General features: G+C 35.7%; 1 pseudogene; it reads left to right on the plus strand.

Moving 5' to 3' along the window:
- Positions 1 to 3366: 3366 nt before the first annotated feature.
- LOC113762403 lies at positions 3367 to 10899 on the plus strand (annotated as a pseudogene).
- Positions 10900 to 11152: the final 253 nt, after the last annotated feature.

Genomic DNA, 11152 nt, shown 5'->3' on the forward strand with positions numbered 1-11152 from the left:
AATTAGATTATACCTCTAAGATCATAGGTAGTTTATAAGAATTCTTATAAATCGCCAACTAACACAACTCTCATATCAGTAGCGGAATTTTCATATATCTTGTGATTAATATGTTAACATAGATTCACAATGCTACTTGTGTTTTTTTGTGGATTAGAATTAGGAAATGAGTCGATGAACCATCTCTTCTTCCTCTTTCCCTACACTTGTGAAGTTTAGAGGACTACTCGGTAAAAAAAAAAGGCCATTTTCCATAAGTTGATCAGACCTTCAAGGTATTGCATTGTCATTGGCTTCAAGAACTATATTGTTGTGGGCTGGAAACAGATGGCACAACCAAGCAAAATTGGGAGCAAAGTCTAGCATAAAGATGGCCATGCTGGGTCTAAATTGTGAGTTACCCTAAGTATATTGCTAGTTCTGTTGATGTAGCATGGGATCTACGTCTAGGAGAAAGATATCGATGGTCACACTGATTGGGAAATGGGATCTGAGTCTAAATTGTGAGTTACGCCAAAGATTATTTTCTAGCTAGTTCTGTTGATGTAGGAGTGCTTAGGAATGGCAACGGGGCAGGGTGGTCCCCCAGCCCGATGCCCACTAGTCTTTCCCGCCCGGACTCGCTCCGTTGTCCCCGCGAGACCCTTGCGGGAACTAATAAAAATGTGTCCTATAATTGTATTGTAATCAATTTTTTTTTTGTCAAAAATCAAGTACTTAAAATACCAACATATAATCAAATTATTATTTATTATAATTTCACAATTGAAACCAATAAAAACAATCAAACAAAAGTTATTTGAATACAATCCAACAACATGATGAGATAAATACAACTAGAGTAGTTAAGTTATCACTTTTGAATTTTAAGAATCATTCTATCAAAACATGCCGTTAGTCATAAAGTCTTCAATTTCCTTCTTTAATTGCCATTAAAAATGTAATATAAATGTATTAGTAAATTTAATATAACTAATTAATAATTTTTATTAGTATATATGTATAATTATTAATGTTATATATCCTAATAATATGTTTATACCTAATTAAATTATATATATGTATAGGATTAATCTTGTATATACTGTTAGTGTATATATAATCACCGTTAGATACATGACACATGCTCAAAATTTGAATTTGAAATTAAAATTTTGCTCATGTGTCGTTCATCTAATCATGATAGTGTATATACTGACAGTATATATAAGATTTACTCATATATATATACACGCACGTGCATGCACACACATATACATCTATAAATCTAGACCTTGTTTGGCAAGCAAGTTTTTTGTCAAATTTGTTTGTTACAAGTTTTTTAATAACTTTAACTACAGTAATCTCAAAAAATATCTCAAAACTTTTAAACTATATACTTCAAAATATCCAAAAATTTACACATTTCAAAATTTTTTTTACAACTTCTACAATAAGTTACAGGAAAGTTTTGGATAAATATCCAAAAAATTCACTTACCAAATAGGGCCCTAATTTTTCTAATGGGTGGTAGGGCAGGGATGGAGTAAGGGTATATTCCCCCCTTCCCCGGCCCTGTTTTTTAACCGAGTGGAAAAATCCGCCCCTTCCCGCCCCACCTCCCGCGCCCCTATTAGCCCTCTACGGGACAGGTGCCCGCAATTGCCATCCCTAAGCATGCTTACTTTATTTTTATTTACTGTATTCTTTGTCTAGATTGTTTGTTTGCAACTTAGGGCAGATAAGTCTGTAATTTCGTTTTGTTCTTTGCAATTATTATATTTGTTAGGAAAATTTGCTCAAAAAGTCTTTCACATTTTTGCAAATAAATTTTTTCTTCATTCACTTTTAAAATGTCACTTTTATATCCCTTACAAATTCAAGTTAGCAATATATATTCCCAACCTAAGTTTTTTACCACTATGTCCCCTAAAATCATCATGTGATTTACATGCAATTATCTTTCATATGCAAAAAAGTTAGATTCCACTGCTTTAATGGAAAAAATAAGTATGAATTGGGTCCAAACTCACTTTTTTAGGAAAAAATAAATATAATTCGACTAGATCTTACTTTTTTAAAGCAAAAATGAATATAGATCGTGTTATTTATTTAAATACAAATAGGATATAGTAACATTTTTATCCTTAAAAAAATGACTATGTGTGGATCATGTGATGAATTTTAGAGTAAAAAGTGATTGAAAATCTAAGGTGGGACTAAATTTAATCAACTTGAGTTTATAAGGGACATAAAGTTATCATTTTAAAAGTAAAGAATGGAAAAATTCATTTGGCGTAATATGATAGATATTTTGAATGATTTTTCCTATTTGTTATTTTATTTGGTATAGAATCACAATTATTTGTTGTATTTGTGAACAAAATATATATATATAATATAATGTGATTATAAATTAAAGATTATAACAAATGCAACAACAGCAGAGGATTGAATATAACATAACTGCTCCAAGTTCGTTTATTTGTATCAGATTGCAATAGCTTTACTGTATCAATGCCAGACAAGTTTTTTAGTAGGACCCAAAAAAAAAAAAATTCTAGTCCCAAGTTGTAACAGATCATACAACACTTGTTAATATTAATAAAAAATCAGTGGCCAAGTGAGAGTAAACAGACCTACATTTTTATACTTTCAATTCAATAACAATTAATAATTCCACCCAAAAATAATATATATAAATCAAATCTGCAAATCAAAATATCTGTTACACTTGTATTATTTAAGTCAATTAATCTAATCCCTCCCAATATTTAATCCGAAAAAAATAAATCCAAATTTGAGTAGTATATCCCAAACAAGGATAAATTACATATAACCTCCTATGGATTCATTTATTGTCACATGACTTCATAACATTTCAAAATATCCATTTCACCACCTATAGTTTTTATGTAAAGTGAAAATTTGATGAAAAATAGCCTATGAAAGGTTGTTAGGTGAAATACCAATAGCGCCCTTTTTTAAATGTCAAATCAATCAATGACTTAACCACCATATATAAAACATAGGTGAAATTACGTAGATATATGCATAAATTAAAGAGAGGTTAAGTGAATATTTATACAATCAATAAGAGAGTTATATGGATATTAAAATTTTATCACATGTGTTTTTAAAGTGCATTTAGTATAAATATCGTAACTGATTATACATTCCATCTATTTTCTACTCTATATATAAATAATCACAAAAGGATTATGTGATTATTTCAAAACTTTACAGAGATCATTTGACATTATGTAAAACTATAGGGGGTAATGAGTACTTACCCCAAAAAAAAAAACACACACACACACACAAAAGAAGAAAAGCGCTGATAATGCCTTCCTTCCTTCAGTTAACACTCACGAAGGTTGCCAAGTCAACATTTCGTTCGGTTAGGGGCAGCTTCTTCTTCAACCTCCCTTCCCTCCTCCTACCCCACTAGCCCCGCCGGACCCAAGCCCAATAGGCGAAGACCAGAATTCTTTTTAAATTCAAAATAAAGAAAAAAAAGATACAGAGAAATAAGCAGAAGAACCTTATCATACGAGGTAGTTCTGATTTCTCAATCGCCCGACCAAATGGCACGGGCAAGATTTACTCCGGCGGTCAAGACAATAATTCTGATCCTCTTCTTCGTCGTCGTATTAAACTTCGGTGACGCAGTTTTCTCGCTTCAAATTTCTCAGCTGGATTTCAATAAAACCTTTATTTTTCCCGACTCCGGCGGTGGCGGTGGAACTGCCGGCAATACTCACCACACCACCATGTTCCTCCCTCTTTTCCTCTCGCCTCCTCGGATCAACCACTACTCCTCCTCTTACGACGTTTCTGTCCAACAGTCCCGTCGCCACCTCCAGAGCCGCCGCCCAAACGCTCGCATGTCGCTTCACGATGATCTCTTACTCAACGGGTCGGTTCTTCGGCTTACTCTTCAATTCAATTCAGCTCCGCTATCTCGTTTGAGTTCTGAATTTTAACACGGATAAATGAAATCAGTGTTTGATTTGGAGTTTTATGATGCAGTTATTACACGACGCGGTTGTGGATCGGAACGCCGCCGCAGGAATTCGCTCTGATAGTGGATACGGGGAGTACTGTTACTTATGTGCCTTGTTCCACTTGTGAACAGTGCGGCAAGCATCAGGTGAGTTCGGCTAAGTTTCAGTTAATTCACGTAGTCAATCGGTTACGTTTGAATAGATGAGAATGCCTTTTCATTTTATTTTATTTTATTTTTCTGTTACAATTGAAAGGTTTTGTGTGCTTGAGTATTGGTTAGTCATTCACTTTATGTCATTGAGACTTTTTCTTTTCTTTTTTTTTGTGTTTTTTTATTAACATATAGATGGAGTCGTTCAGTTATGATGAATTGGAGACAATAGTTTATAACGGTATTTGGTATCAAGTTGAGATTTTTGTGTGACGTCTGATGCATCCGGTTGCAATTAGAGGCCAAAAATATACAAAAATATCTTCTTGTTGAACGTAGTTTTGGCGTAGTGGTTGCCAGAGTACGTGGCCAGGAAATGCCAGAATATCATGATTGGCCATTTACTTTGTGTTTGATTGTGCTTGTGCATCGAGATTTGTTATTTTGTGGTGTATGATTTCGTTTCCTTATTTGGGGAAATTGAGTGGAATATATTGAGCTTTAAAAATATGGATATTGCAATTAGACTTGATCGTTATTGCTCTCTCTCCATCTTCATGAGCATTAGGACCCGAGGTTTCAGCCAGAATTGTCTACTAGCTATCAATCCTTGAAATGCAACATTGAATGCAAGTGCGACAGTGAGAGAGAGCACTGTATTTATGATAGGCAATATGCAGAAATGAGTTCCAGCAGTGGGATCCTTGGGGAGGATATCGTGTCCTTTGGTAACCTAAGTGAACTTTCACCTCAGCGAGCAGTATTTGGCTGTGAAAATATGGAAACTGGTGATTTATATAGTCAGCATGCTGATGGCATAATGGGCTTGGGTCGTGGAGATCTCAGTATTGTCGATCAACTTGTTGGAAAAGGTGTCATTAGTGATTCTTTTTCTTTATGTTATGGAGGCATGGATGTCGGAGGAGGTGCAATGGTCCTTGGTGGAATTTCACCTCCTGCTGACATGGTCTATGCCCGCTCAGACCCTGAGCGCAGGTACATTCATCAATACTTAACTTATTAATCAAAATGTTAGGTGTTCTCCTAACACATGCACTTTTACATCTCACACATTTACTCTAGTCTTGGGATGGCAACAGTCCTTACTACAACATTGAGCTGAAGGAGATACATGTTGCTGGGAAGGCATTGCGTTTAGAACGACAGGTTTTTGATCGAAAACATGGAACTGTACTTGATAGTGGTACCACATATGCTTACCTACCAGAAGAAGCATTTAAAGCATTCAAAGCTGCTGTAAGTGTCAGCTTCTGTTGTCTGACTATGCTTGTTGGTACTGTTGTTTGCCATTTTTTTTCCCATTTTTCTTTTTAAGATGTGCAATCTGTTTTGCTTGCCATGGTTTAATAGTGATGCAATCTTTGCATACAACTCTTACTTCAAGACACATGGGCGTGATGCACCATCTTGTCCTGTAGTTTGTCATGGTTTTAATTCATTACTATACATTTTTCATACTATACTAATTAAAGGAGTTAAAGTACAAAGCATAAGTTTCAACATGTTAACTTAGACAATCTTGTGGTCCTTTATATTCTGACTTCAGAGGAATGAAAATTTATCATATTTTTTCCATTTCTAGTCTTTAATGTTGCCTGTATCAATTCATGTTTGCCATTGTATCACTTGGATATGACGAGTATTCTTGTTTGATTTTCCTTTTTCTCCCCCTTAATTTCGCAAAATAAGTGTAACTCTTTCCCTTTCCCAAAATAATAGATAAATATGTTGTCTGAGTATCTGAGCCTTCATGCTGCCTTATTCTGGTAAGAAATGGTATTGACCTTATGAGCCTGAGGTCATCATCTCTTTAAAGGTTAGTCCACATGTATTATGTGCTTCCCCCCTGTGCATGCATGAGACTATGTGCCTGCTTAGGAATATGAAGTGCGTCTCCTCTTTCTGACCTTTTCAAACAGTTTTCATTTTTCTATTTGTAGCATGTGGTGGGATTTTCTCAACTCATTTTATTTGTGCTGAAAAGCTCTCATAAATTATGGTTATGACCAAAGCGTGTTGACAATATCCTATCTTAAATTTTGCATGCAGATAATGAAGGAAGTCCCTTCGTTAAAACAGGTCCAAGGTCCAGATCCAAATTACAAAGACACTTGCTTTTCTGGTGCTGGAAGGTATTATAAATGTTTCTAGAATAAAGTCTTTTAGACCTTCTTGAAGCATGTAGTAACCTAATAACCTGTATTGATTCAGTGATGCGTCACAACTCTCAAAAACATTTCCTGCGGTTGAAATGGTATTTGGCAATGGACAGAAGCTCTCTCTTACCCCTGAAAATTACTTGTTCCGGGTAGATATTTGCCCACTTTTCATCCTTTGTCATACTTTAATGCAAAGTTGTTGTTTCTTGTATCTACTAATGCTTGCGCCACTTCTTTCTGATGTGACGACTAATATTTTCCCCCATTTTGGTGCTTTTCCATGTTTTCCCACTTAAAGCATTCAAAAGTGCGAGGTGCATATTGCCTGGGGATCTTTCAGAATGGGAAAGATCCAACAACTCTTTTAGGAGGTACAGAGCTTTAACATGTTCCTCCAAAGCCCTTTCTCAAGTCAGTGAGTTTGTTTAGATAGGGGATTGTTTGGGATAATTTTTTTTGGAAAAACATTGCATCACTTTTTGTAATGTGCTGTATGTGAGATAGAAAGGTGGTTGTAAAGATAAAAAGGAGGTTGAAAAACGTGTTTATGATGCAATCAAATAATTTTTTTTTGCGAATAATAAGTTACCCATGCAACTATTCTGGAAAACCTTGCTCTCTTTTACATCCTTAGTATTACAGTTAGCATCCATACATCTGACGTTTTTACAGGAATCATTGTGCGCAATACTCTTGTAACATATGATCGTGAACATGAAAAGATTGGTTTCTGGAAAACCAATTGTTCTCATTTATGGGAAAGGCTTCACATATCCAATGCACCTCCACCTCTGCCCTCAGAGTTGAACAATACTAACTCCACTTCTAATGTGTCTCCTGCGACTGCTCCTGCAGATCAACCACTATACAATGGTAGGATGTTGTGTCTTTGTGATTTAACTTTATTAAATGATGGTTTCATGCTCCTTTGTAAGGCTCAATTTTGGTAGTAATTGGATCATCATTGGTTTCTTTTTTTCTTTTTTTAATTTGATTTGGGAATGTTTTTAAGTATTGGTGCAAAACCAACATTTACTTAAAGGTCGCCCACCTTTTCATTCTTAACTTTGTTTTGTAGTTTTCATGCATTGAAGCCTTATTGGACAATTTTCAAGCATCCCTTTTGATAATAAGGAGAAAGATCTATGCATTTACAGTTAGTAATATTTTTGTTTTTGGTGCATTGTGCAATTACATTTCAAGAGGACAGCTTCTAGAATTCTCTCCTGCCCTTTGACATTTTCTAAATGATTACATTTCAAGAAGACAGCTTCTAGAATTGTCTCCTGCCCTTTGACATTTTCTAAATGTCATGCACTCCAATATTGTATCTCAGTCCCACTGCAGTAGATCCCCAGAAGCACCTAATAAGTTGATGATTTTTGGGTTGACTAGATGAAGTATCAGAAACAATGTTCTGCCCAACAATTTAACTAGCTTGAATGATTGGTCTGAACATTTCATCAGTACGTAAAGTTAGTGATAGACATCTGAATGTTTTTTACATCTTGCTGCCAGTTGTAGCCTCAACCTTAATTTTGTCTCTTGTTAGCCTCAACCTTGATTCATCTCTTGCTTCTTATACGAGTGTCGATCTATTTTGGTTCTGTTCTGAAAGTGCCACTTTAGATGCCAACAACTTAAACTGGAATTGTCACCCACATGTACAATCCCTGTGCTGGTGTTGTGGCCCACAATCCTCGTGAATGTCTTCTTTTGTAATATTGTCATTTCTACTGGTGGTTAACTGGTTATACAATTAACAAGCTGGATTACCATGGTTGTCCAAGTTTTTGCTGTTCCTAAATTGTCTTTTAGTTTTAGTTTTAGTTTTTCATTGAAATGCATCATTGTTGATCTTTGTTTTATTTTCTGATAGACTGTGTCAAGCACTCCTTGTTGATATCTCTTTTGTGGTTGTACCTTTTGCAGGAGAGTTTAGAGCTGGACTTGTAACATTTTATATGTCACTGAGTGTCAATATTTCAGACTTGAAAGCCTCACATTCCAGAACTTGCCCAAAACATGGCAAAGGAGCTAGATGTCAATGCTTCACAGGTTATTTAGCTCTGAGTTTGTGAATCATATATTAGCCTTGTACAGTTTCATTGCTCATAACCACACTGCAGTGATGTTACTGACTTGTACTTGGTTGTGTGTTTGCAGGTTCACTTGCTTAATTTCACATCCAAAGGAAATGATTCACTTATTAGATGGGCCATATATCCTGCAGGGTCTGCAGATTTCATGTCCAACGCAACTGCAGTGGTAATTATGTGGTTTTATAATTGATTTGATTTTCATAATAGAGAATAAAGCTCAGGTTATTGCATTTGGTTTGAACAGGATATAATATCGCGGTTGGCAGAAAATCGTGTGCATCTTCCTGATACGTATGGAAATTACAAATTTTTTGAGTGGAATATTGAGCCTCCTCAAAGACGGTAGCCCAATCTTTACCATTGTGCTCCTTTTCAATCTGATTTGTTCCACTGTTTATCATCATTGTTGTGTCTTTTATCGTTTTGTGATTACATCTCTCTGTTTTTTCTTTGCTATTAAGTTTTTGAGATTGTGGCTCATGGGTTGGGGTTATTCAAGGCCACAGAAGCTAATTTTTTGCATCTCATTTGAAGCAAAACTTTGAGAGGCTTGACCTATAAACTATTTAATTTTGACATTTGATGATTCTTGTAAGTCACAGTTTCGAAGATACGCTTCTTGTAACTTGGGTAGTTCTAATTTATGATATTCATCGCCTGTGATTTCCCACAGCTTTGCTTTCTGGAATGGAAGAAAAAGTTCCTGCCATTGTGTGAGAGAGGTTGGGGATTTTTTTTTTTTTTTTTTTTTGGGGTGGGGGAGGGGGAGGAGGAGAGAGAGAGGGGGGGATTGGATAATTTATATTCATGTATTGGAAATTACACACTTTGCTTCCTTGCGTTGCTCATGATTTTTGGTGATATGTTTTTGCTTGTTACCTTTTTTTTTTGGGGTCCATAATTTGGGTTTTCTACTGTATAATTTCCATAAGTGACTGAAAATTTTCGGCACTTCATTGCTAATAAAATGCTTCATCTCTGTTGGCCTGTCTCTGACCACACATATGAAAATACTCTTCCATATTAGCTGTTGTTAATTTGGTGAGCTGTAAGATGCCTTGGTGCACACAATAATAGAGAGTATTTTTCTTTCACATAGTGTGTATATAGCTCAGGATGTTCACCTCTACATTCTGCTGCTAATAAGGTTAGAAAGTTTGAAACTAACCTTTCTGTGAATTTGCTGAGAAAGTTTGAAACTAACCTTTCTGCGAATTTGCTGAGAACTAGATTTAGACCCACTCATTTTTCATGTCTAGTCGTCCTCCCACACACATGCAGACATATGGATTGGCACACGGATAGTTATACTTGAAAAGACAAACTTGGTGGTCAGTTTATGTTGTGAAACTCAAAATTATCTAAAGAAACGGTGCAGTGCATCAATTCTTATTGCTTCATGATTGCTATATTTTGTTGAAAAACTTATGTCTCTTTGTGAAACAAACAACAAACTACAGTAACTTAACGGAAGTTTTAATATGGAAATGACGACGTAATCGTAAACCACATTGAGTGTGAATTTGAAAATGAATCAAATCTTGTCTAACTGTACTCTCCAATCTTGAGTTTTTTTCAACAAGAAGGGTGATAACGAGGACTAGTCTAGTTTGCAGGGTAGTAGGTAAAATTTTACATCCTGTAAGCTCTTTTGCTTGCCATTTCTGGAAATTCTTGGAGGATAGTGGATCTCTCTCTGTCTCTCACATTGCCCGCACACGGGCCTTTTTTTTTTTTTGGGGCCATTTTTTTTTAACTTATTCACTATTGGTTTATGCTGGTACTCTCAGGACGTGGTGGCTGCAAAATTACTTCGTTATATTTGTAGCTTTTCTTGTTATAATAGTACTTGGATTAGCTGCTTCTGGAGCGTGGATTATGTGGAGAAGGCAACAATCACTTGTTGCATACAAGCCTGTGGATGCTGCTGTACCTGAGCAAGAACTTCAACCACTCTAGGGAGATGTTGCCTACTTTGATAGTTTATGAACGCCTTTTTTTGTTAAACTTTCATGACTCGTTTCTTCAGCCACGGCTAAGGATCAACCAGAATTTTTCTGGAGTAAAAAGAATCGGTGCATGGCAATAGGTGTTCTAGCGCTTTTAAGTGTCCATTCAACGAGGATAGACATTTTAAAGAGGATAGCCAAGGTTCTCCATGTCAGAAGGTTAGCATCGCTTGATGAACAACTTGACCTTCTGCGTGGTTACTTTGTTAATTTGCTTACTTTGTTGTATCTGCAATAGTGAATTTAGAGGAAATAGGTAATACCATATACCCAAGCATGATATGTACTGCGCACTGGAGAAAATGATGTGGTGAAACTACAGGATGTCTTCTCAAGCAGCACGATACTTTTACTTTTGGGTTTTTCCTAAGCTTTGTTCATCAGAAAGATGATTTCAATGCTGCATCTAGCTTTGTACATGTTTTCACTTTCTGGCCCTTTTCAATTTGATATATACATCTATTGTATGATCTTCGGGACTGCGTTTTTCTATTTTTTTGAACGTTCAAAGCTCTCTACGACTGGTGTGTAATCCTAATTGTTTTTCACTGCGGTAAATGATGATTGCATATACCAAGAAATTATTACAGTTCACTGTGGAATATTTTGCCCGTGAAATCAAGTACAAATGTTGTCACAATTCCTTTTTTTTTTTTCACCCTTCAAGTTTCAGATACCAACTTGCTGGTATCAAAATCGGGCTTTGACAAACTAACGAATGGT

Source organism: Coffea eugenioides, chromosome 2, assembly GCF_003713205.1.
Source record: "Coffea eugenioides isolate CCC68of chromosome 2, Ceug_1.0, whole genome shotgun sequence".
NCBI lineage: Eukaryota > Viridiplantae > Streptophyta > Magnoliopsida > Gentianales > Rubiaceae > Coffea > Coffea eugenioides.